Below are 10567 nucleotides of genomic sequence, written 5' to 3'. Positions count from 1 at the left end.
TGGCTCAGTGTATGGAAGTAATCAGCTTAATAGTAGCGGCAATGGACATAGTGCCATTTGCCCGCCTACATCTCAGACCGCTGCAACTTTGCATGCTCAGTCAGTGGAATGGGGATTACACAAATTTGTCCCCTCTACTAAATCTGGATCAAGAGACCAGGGATTCTCTTCTCTGGTGGCTATCTCGGGTCCATCTGTCCAAGGGTATGACCTTCCGCAGGCCAGATTGGACAATAGTAACGACAGATGCCAGCCTTCTGGGCTGGGGTGCAGTCTGGAACTCCCTGAAGGCTCAGGGCTCATGGACTCAGGAGGAGGCACTCCTTCCGATAAACATTCTGGAACTAAGAGCGATATTCAATGCTCTTAAGGCTTGGCCTCAGCTTGCTGCGGTCAGGTTCATCAGATTTCAGTCGGACAATATCACGACTGTAGCCTACATCAACCATCAAGGGGGAACAAGGAGTTCCCTAGCAATGTTAGAGGTTTCAAAAATAATTCTATGGGCAGAGGTTCACTCTTGCCATCTATCAGCTATCCATATCCCAGGAGTAGAGAACTGGGAGGTGGATTTTCTAAGTCGGCAGACTTTTCATCCGGGGGAGTGGGAACTCCATCCAGAGGTATTTGCACAGTTGATTCAACTTTGGGGCAAACCAGAACTGGTTCTCATGGCGTCTCGTCAGAATGCCAAGCTTCCTTGTTATGGATCCAGGTCCAGGGATCCCAAGGCAGCGCTGATAGATGCTCTAGCAGCGCCTTGGTCCTTCAACCTGGCTTATGTGTTTCCACCGTTTTCTCTGCTCCCTCATCTGATTGCCAAGATCAAGCAGGAGAGAGCTTCTGTGATTTTGATAGCACCTGCGTGGCCACGCAGGACTTGGTATGCAGATCTGGTGGACATGTCATCCCTTCCACCATGGACTCTGCCGCTGAGGCAGGACCTTCTACTTCAGGGTCCTTTCAACCATCCAAATCTAATTTCTCTGCGTCTGACTGCTTGGAGATTGAATGCTTGATTTTATCAAAGCGTGGTTTCTCTGAGTCGGTCATTGATACCTTAATTCAGGCTCGAAAGCCGGTCACCAGGAAAATCTATCATAAGATATGGTGTAGATATCTTCATTGGTGTGAATCCAAAGGTTACTCATGGAGTAAGGTCAGGTCTCCTAGGATATAATCTTTTCTCCAAGAAGGATTGGAGAAGGGATTGTCTGCTAGTTCCTTAAAGGGACAGATTTCTGCTCTGTCTATTCTTTTGCACAAGCGTCTGGCTGGTACTCCAGATGTTCATGCGTTTTGTCAGGCTTTAGTTAGAATCAAGCCTGTGTTTAAACCTGTTGCTCCGCCATGGAGTTTAAATTTGGTTCTTAAGGTTCTGCAAGGGGTTCCGTTTGAACCTTTGAATTCCATAGATATTAAACTTTTATCTTGGAAAGTTCTGTTTTTAGTAGCTATCTCCTCGGCTCGAAGAGTTTCGGAGTTATCTGCTTTACATTGTGATTCCCCTTATCTCATTTTCCATGCGGATAAGGTAGTGTTACGTACCAAACCTGGTTTTCTTCCTAAGGTGGTATCTAATAAAAATATCAATCAGGAAATTGTTGTTCCTTCACTATGTCCTAATCCTTCTTCAAAGAAGGAACGTCTTTTACAAAATCTAGATGTGGTTCGTGCTTTAAAATTTTATTTACAAGCTACGAAGGATTTTCGTCAAACATCTGCTTTGTTTGTGGTCTACTCTGGACAGAGGAGAGGCCAAAAGGCTTCGGCAACTTCTCTTTCTTTTTGGCTAAGAAGTATAATCCGCTTAGCTTATGAGACTGCTGGCCAGCAGCCTCCTGAAAGAATTACAGCTCATTCCACTAGAGCAGTAGCTTCCACATGGGCTTTTAAGAATGAGGCTTCTGTTGAACAGATTTGTAAGGCGGCGACTTGGTCTTCGCTTCATACTTTTTCTAAATTCTACAAATTTGATACTTTTGCTTCTTAAGAGGCTATTTTTGGGAGAAAGGTCTTACAGGCAGTGGTGCCTTCCATTTAAGCGTCTGCCTTGTCCCTCCCTTCATCCGTGTCCTATAGCTTTGGTATTGGTATCCCACAAGTAATGGATGAATCCGTGGACTGGATACACCTTACAAGAGAAAACAAAATTTATGCTTACCTGATACATTTATTTCTCTTGTGGTGTATCCAGTCCACGGCCTGCCCTGTCATTTTAAGGCAGGTGTTTTTTATTTTTAAACTACAGTCACCACTGCACCCTATAGTTTCTCCTTTCTCTTGCTTGTCTTCGGTCGAATGACTGGGAGTGGCAGTTAGGGGAGGAGCTATATAGACAGCTCTGCTGTGGGTGTCCTCTTGCAGCTTCCTGTTGGGAAGGAGAATATCCTACAAGTAATGGATGAATCCGTGGACTGGATACACCACAAGAGAAATACATTTATCAGGTAAGCATAAATTTTGTTTTTATTGTATTTTATTTTAGGTAATTGAAGGTAATTTATTTAATTAATTTAATGATAGTGTAGTATTAGGTTTAATTGTAACTTAGGTTAGGATTTATTTTACATGTAATTTTGTATTTATTTTAACTAGGTAGCTATTAAATAGTTATTAACTATTTAATAGCTATTGTACCTAGTTAAAATAAATACAAAGTTGCCTGTAAAATAAATATAAATCCTAAAATAGCTACAATGTAATTATTAGTTATATTGTAGCTATATTAGGGTTTATTTTATAGGTAAGTATTTAGTTTTAAATAGGAATAATTTAGTTAATTTTAGGAATATTATTTTGTTTCATTTAAATTATATTTAACTTAAGGGGGTGTTAGGGTTAGAGTTAGGTTTAGGGGTTAATAAATTTATTATAGTAGCGGCGCCGGTGCGGGCGGGAGATTAGGGGTTAATAATTGTAGGTAGGTGGCGGTGATGTTAGGGAGGGCAGATTAGGGGTTAATAAAATTTATTCTAGTGTTTGCGAGGCGGGAATGCGGCGGTTTAGGGGTTAATACATTTATTATAGTGGCGGCGAGGTCCGGTCGGCAGATTAGGGGTTAATAAGTGTAGTTAGGTAGCGGCGACGTTGGAGGGGGCAGATTAGGGGTTAATAAATATAATATAGGGGTCGGCGGTGTTAGGGGCAGTAGATTAGGGGTTCATAAGTATAATGTAGGTTGCGGTGGTGTCCGGAGTGGCAGATTAGGGGTTAATAAGTGTAAGGTTATGGGTGTTTAGACTCGGGGTTCATGTTAGGGTGTTAGGTGCAGACTTAGAAACTGTTTCCCCATAGGAAACAATGGGGCTGTGTTAGGAGCTGAACGCTGCTTTTTTGCAGGTGTTATTTTTTTTTTCAGCCCAAACTGCCCCATTGTTTCCTATGGTGATATCATGCACGAGCACGTTTTAGCTGCTTACCGCTACCGTAAGCAACTCTGGTATTGAGGGTTGAAGTGGAGCTAAGTTAGGCTCAACACACCCTTTTTTTAGCCTAACGCAGCCCCTCAGACAACTGTGTTGGCAAAAAAGCAGCGTTAGCTACGCGGCTTTTTAACGACAAAACTCTAAATCTAGCGGAATGTTTTCTCACTGCACTCCTTTCACTCATATGGACCTACGGATCTGAGCCTTAGTTCACTCTCTCCACAGTGAACTATCAGTTCTCCCAATACAAAATGTGATTTAATAATAAGGTTGGCAACCACATCAAGTAGGTAACGTTCTGCAAATAAAACTTTTCGCAAGACCAAAGGAAATCATCTATGGGATTTATTCAATGCAACACCCAAGCTTTATTGCAAAAGCAGATTATCAACGGTGACAAAACTGTATCTACATAACTTGCTATATTAAAGATCCATTAAATACAGCAGAATTGAATAATCAACAAATACATAATAAAAAGATTATGGAATAATACTTAGGGCCCCATTTATAAAGTTGTGTAAGCAGCTTCAAGGTCGTTTCATGTGAGCCTGCAACCAACAGTTTAGAAAGCACCAATTGTACAACCGATTCATATCATGTTCTCAACCTTAGAGGTTGCAGATTTCAGACAATCTGTACTTGTTAGTCTGGAATGACTAACAATTCCTGTTTTTGCTGGGTTGCACAAGCGATTGCCAATGCTGTTCTGGAGGTTCCAAAGGCGTATGGACATGTTTTATCTATGAGAAACTTGTCTGCATGCAACGTAATATATCTCGCCCTTACTCTGAATTTCAAATGAGTAATAGATTTTTTTCAGACAATTTTTTTAAAGCTATACCCATTTTCAATGCAGCTTGTATCATGTGATTGCCATCAGCCAATCACAAAACACATACATGTATATCCTGTGAACTCTTGCACATGCGCAGTAGGAGCTGGTTCTTTAGTAGATGTGCATATAAAAAGATTGTGCACATTTTGCAAATAGAAGTAATATGGAAAGTTTTTGAATTGTATGCTGTATCTGAATAATGAAAGTTTAATTCTGACTTTAGTGTCTCTTTAAAAAGTGCTTCTTCAGAGATTTACTCATACAGTCTAGTCTTCCTCTGAAGAACCAGCTCTGTAACCTTGTGTGATATCAGTATCAGCAGATCTACTCATACAGTCTAGTCTCTCGCTGAAGAACCGGCTCTTTCTCCTTGTGTGATATCAGTATCAGCAGATCTACTCATACAGTCTAGTCTCTCGCTGAAGAGCCAGCTCTTTCTACTTGTGTGATATCAATATCAGCAGATCTACTCATACAGTCTAGTCTCTCTCTGAAGAACCGGCTCTGTCTCCTTGTGTGATATCAGTATCAGCAGATTTACTCATACAGTCTAGTCTCTCTCTGAAGAACCGGCTCTGTAACCTTGTTTGATATCAATATCAGCAGATCTACTCATATAGTCTAGTCTCTCTCTGAAGAACAGGCTCTGTCTCCTTGTGTGATATCAGTATCTGCAGATTTACTCATACAGTCTAGTCTCTCTCTGAAGAACCAGCTCTGTCACCTTGTGTGATATCAGTATCAGCAGATCTACTCATACAGTCTAGTCTCTCTCTGAAGAACCAGCTCTGTAACCTTGTGTGATATCAGTATCAGCAGATCTACTCATACAGTCTAGTCTCCCTCAGAAGAACCAGCTCTGTAACCTTGTGTGATATCAGTATCAGCAGATCTACTTGTGGTTAATTAAAAAGGTACTCATACAGTCTCCCTCTGAAGAAATGGTTCTGTCACCTTGTGTGATATCAGCAGATCTACTCATACAGTCTAGTGTACCAGATCTACTCATACAGTGTAGTCTCTCTCTGAAGAACTGGCTCTGTCACCTTCTGTTATATCAGTGCCAGCAGATCTACTCATACAGTCTAGTCTCTCTCTGAAGAACTGGCTCTGTCACCTTCTGTTATATCAGTGTCAGTAGATCTACTCATACAGTCTAGTCTCTCTCTGAAGAACCCGCTCTGTCACCTTGTGTGATATCAGTATCAGCAGATCTACTCATAGAGTCTAGTCTCTGTCACCTTGTGTTATATCAGTGTCAGCAGATCTACTCATAGTTTCTAGTCTCCCTCTGGAGAACCGGCTCTGTCACCTTGTGTGATATCAATATCAGCAGATCTACTCATACAGTCTAGTCTCCCTCTGAAGAACTGTCTCTGTCTCCTTGTGTGATATCAGTATCAGCAGATCTACTTGTGGTTATTAATTAAAAAGGTACTCATACAGTCTAGTCTCCCTCTGAAGAAATGGTTATGTCATCTTGTGTGATATCAGTATCAGCAGATCTACTCATACAGTCTAGTCTCCCTCTGAAGAACTGGCTCTGTCACCTTGTGTGATATCAGTGTCAGCAGATCTACTCATACAGTCTAGTCTCCCTCTGAAGAACCAGCTCTGTAACCTTGTGTGATATCAATATCAGCAGATCTACTCATACAGTCTAGTCTCCCTCTGAAGAACTGGCTCTGTCACCTTGTGTGATATCAGTGTCAGCAGATCTACTCATACAGTCTAGTCTCCCTCTGAAGAACCGGCTCTGTCACCTTGTGTGATATCAGTATCAGCAGATCTACTCATACAGTCTAGTCTCCCTCTGAAGAACCAGCTCTGTAACCTTGTGTGATATCAATATCAGCAGATCTACTCATACAGTCTAGTCTCCCTCTGAAGAACCAGCTCTGTAACCTTGTGTGATATCAATATCAACAGATCTACTCATACAGTCTAGTCTCCCTCTGAAGAACCAGCTCTGTAACCTTGTGTGATATCAGTATCAGCAGATCTACTCATACAGTCTAGTCTCCCTCTGAAGAACCAGCTCTGTAACCTTGTGTGATATAAGTATCAGCAGATCTACTCATACAGTCTAGTGTAGCAGATCTACTCATTCAGTCTAGTCTCTGTCACCTTGTGTAATATCAGTATCAGCAGATCTACTCAGTTTCTAGTCTCCCTCTTAAGAACCGGCTCTGTCACCTTGTGTGATATCAGTATCAGCAGATCTACTCATACAGTCTAGTGTAGCAGATCTACTCATTCAGTCTAGTCTCTGTCACCTTGTGTAATAGTATCAGCAGATCTACTCAGTTTCTAGTCTCCCTCTGAAGAACCGGCTGTGTCACCTTGTGTGATATCGGTATCAGCCGATCTAGTCATACAGTCTAGTCTCCCTCTGAAGAACCAGCTCTGTCACCTTGTGTGATATCAGTATCAGCAGATCTACTCATACAGTCTAGTCTCCCTCTGAAGAGCCAGCTCTGTAACCTTGTGTGATATCAGTTTCAGCAGATCTACTCATAATGTCTAGTCTCCCTCTGAAGAACCAGCTCTATCACCTTGTGTGATATCAGTATCGGCAGATCTACTCATACAGTCTAGTGTAGCAGATCTACTCATTCAGTCTAGTCTCTGTCACCTCCCAGATAGCATGTATTTTTGTTGCAAGTTTGAAAATGAATTGTTAAACTCTTGCTAGACTTGCCAAGCTTCAAAAGTTAGCAGCACATTTGTTGCAAGTCTGCGTAGAAAGTCTTCAGAATAGACTTGCTTTGTAAATTTGCTGCAAGTTTGCCACAATTGTGTATAGCTTGTGTTTTTTTTTCTGTTAAAATTGCAAAGGAATTGCTAAACTCTTGCTAGACTTGCCAAGCTTCAAATTTTGCAGCACATTTGTTGCAAGTCTGCATAAAAAGTCTTTAGAATAGATTTGCTTTACAAATTAGATGCAAATCTTCTGCCAGATTACAAGTGGCACAGCCCTTTTGGGCACACAGATAAGACCATTCATTTTGCAAGTTGAAAGTAAATGCGAACGCAAGAGTGCAATCACGATTTAGGGTTAATGTGACTTCAGAGCTATGGTTAACTGTTACACTCGACTAAATAGTTGCCCGATACACATCAAAAACATATGTAACAGTACAGTTACATTCATATTGACACTGTCTGATAGAAATTATTGCATAAAAATATTGCACTGCAAAGTTAAAAGAGTGCAAAAATATGAAAACACACATGACAGCTGTTATTTTTTGTTCTTGTTCAAAATAAGGCTCCATTAAAGTCTAGGGGGAATACGATCCTATGCTCTCAAATTCGCATAGCCTTTTTTTTCTGCAGAAGGATGCAACAACGAGAGAGCAAAATTGTTACTTCCAACCTGTAATAAGTGAACAACTGGGTGCACAATAGTAAAAAATTGAGTGCAGATAACACGCTCGCAGGAGTGCAAAATTGTGCTCCACTCTTAGGGGCATATATATCAAGCTCCGTTGCTCCATAACTTGTCCGTCTGCTCCATAAACTGTCCGCCTGGTCTGAGGCGGCGGACAGAAATCAACCCGATCGTATATGATCGGGTTGATTGACACCCCCTGCTAGCGGCCAATTTGCAGGGGGCAGCATTGCACCAGCAGTTCACAAGAACTGCTTAAGCAATGATAAATGCCGACAGCGTATGCTGTCGGCATTTATTGATGTGTGGCGGACATGATACACTACTTCATATTATGTCCGCTCGCACATTGATAAATATGTCCCTTAATCTTGCCCTTTATGTTTCCCCTACATAATTTTAATTTGGGTATCTAAAAATTCCCTATTCCTTGATTTTACATATTTATTGATTTGAAGATACTTTGCATTGATTATACTTACATTGAAGTCATACCGTGGAAGTAATAATTTCTTTGACTCATCTTTTTATACTAGCTATGTCACTTTTAGCACCTTTAGGAATTATTTCAACATATATTAAAATATATTATATAAGATAATATATAATGAAACTGAATTTTACTATTTACCTTTTGAAAAGCTGCAAACTAAATATTTATTATGTAACAAAGGGCCATAATCCTCCTCATTCTGAATTAGAAACTAAAATATATTCAAGGGAATCATTGTCAATATTTTTTTCTGAATTTCTTCTCTCTCTATGCTGGCAGGTTTTTTTTATCATCCGATAAGACAACTCTGTTTAACAATATTGCTTTCACTTTAATAAAACACATCATAATAAAAGGTCACTTCTCTTTTTGACTCATCTGGACTCCAGTCCAGTCTGGACTATTATAGTCAGGGATCAGGGTGGGGAGCAGACACCTATGCATGCAAATGCACTGAATTTGTCAAGTTTGTGCGAGTGAAGCTCTAGGGGTCGATTTATCGACACCCTTATGCATCTGTTTCCGCGCGAGCCTTTGGGCTCGCTGGAAACAGGAGTTAAGAAGCAGTGGTCTTATGACCGCTGCTCCTTAACTCATCTGCCACCTCTGAGGTGGCGGACAGCAATCAGCCCAATCGGATACGATCGGGATGATTGACACCCCCTGCTAGCGGCCACGAATGTGCAGGGGGTGGCATTGCACAAGCATTTCACTATAAATGCTTGTGCAATGATAAATGCTGACAGCGTATGCTGTCAGCATTTATTGACGTGCGGCGGACATGATCTGCTACAGCGGATCATGTCCGCCCGCACATTAGTCAATCGCCCCCCCCCCCCTAGCGCAAACTGTTAGGGTTTTTAAAAAAATGTGCACCAAATACAACATAAGTACATTAAAATAAAGTGTTACACCCATATATACACTACCTGATAAAATAATTAATTGAAATATTACTACAATTTTTTTTATAAGGGTTAAAAGGTATATGGTATATGAAAAGGTGCTTACTTCAGCTATAACGCTGTAGGTCTTACACAGTGTTGGGTTAGTGCGCAAACAATAAGTATTTTTTTAAAAGCGCGCTCTATTGAAAACTATATGGAGAAGAAGTTAACGGGATCATAATATTCAAAGTCCTGAAGTTAGCATGCATCAGGTTTTACTCGTGTTCAAATGATTTACTTTCAACATGTAATACAAGCGCTAACCTGCCCATGTTAAAAGTTTACTTTCAGCTGTGTTTACGAGCGAACAAAATAAATATTTAACGCACCACTTGTAATCTGGCCCAATATGTGGTAGCAAGGTAAAGTGTCTGTAATCACCATCCTTACAATAATAAATAGAAAAAGTAGTAATCTTGCTGTCTTAGCCCACCATCCATCAGTTGTACAATATATACTTTTATCATTTCACCTACACCCATTTATTCTGTTTGCCTATATCTTACAAAAGCATTAAAGCAATAAAACATGAAACCTAAAAAATGTTTTCATGATTGAGAAAGAGAATACAATTTTAATTTTTTTTCCAAATTTTCTTCTATGATCAATTTTGCTTTATTATCTTGGTATCCTTTGTTGAAGAAAATCAATCATTACTGGGAGCTAGTTAACACATTGGTTGAGCCAATTACATGAGGCATATTTGTGCACCCACCAATCAGCAGCTTCTGAGCCTGCCTAGGTGTGCTTTTCAACAAGGGATACCAAAAGAACAAAACAAATTAGATAAAATAATTAAATCGAAAAGTTATTTTTAAATTGCATGCTATATCTGAATCATGAAAGAAAAAAATTGGGTTTCATGTCCGTTTAAACTGGAGACACATCAGGTCATCCATCCCCACCCATTAGACATTAGACAACCAGGAATCATTGATCTTTAATAAACATTATATAAAACAAATGGACATCATAAAATTTGCTGTTCCCCTAGTGGTGTTGATGGAGTGACCTGGGCTGTAACCCTGTGTACCCATTTCACAAACTATTATTATTATTATTATTATTCTGAGAGTTAAAATTGTGCACTTCAAATGTATTTTGTATTTTTAAGTTCCCCATGTGCTTTTAAGATGGGATGATGAGCCACAATCAGCACTGCTAGGCACATTTTTGTACATATCGACACAAGAGAAAAAGAAAAAACAATGGGACACACAATATAAGTGTTTGTAGAAAAGGCAGGAGACCTTGTCTGCGTTTACACAGTAATACATTATAATAAATACTGAGTTAAAGTGGGTAAAAGCCAATTAGTATATTTAAAAAATTAAATAAAAAAACACTTTTTTTTGTGGGGAAAAAATCAATGCTGCAAAGTCCAAATAAAATACTACACTGGTAATCAACTTTAGTATCTGCAAGTCGCTTCTACCTAATGTTCAATGCTTCTCCTCACCACCCCAT

This window comes from Bombina bombina, chromosome 7, assembly GCF_027579735.1.
Source record: "Bombina bombina isolate aBomBom1 chromosome 7, aBomBom1.pri, whole genome shotgun sequence".
Classification (NCBI taxonomy): domain Eukaryota; kingdom Metazoa; phylum Chordata; class Amphibia; order Anura; family Bombinatoridae; genus Bombina; species Bombina bombina.
The sequence above is the reverse complement of the archived record's forward strand: the minus strand, read 5'-3'. Positions refer to the sequence as shown.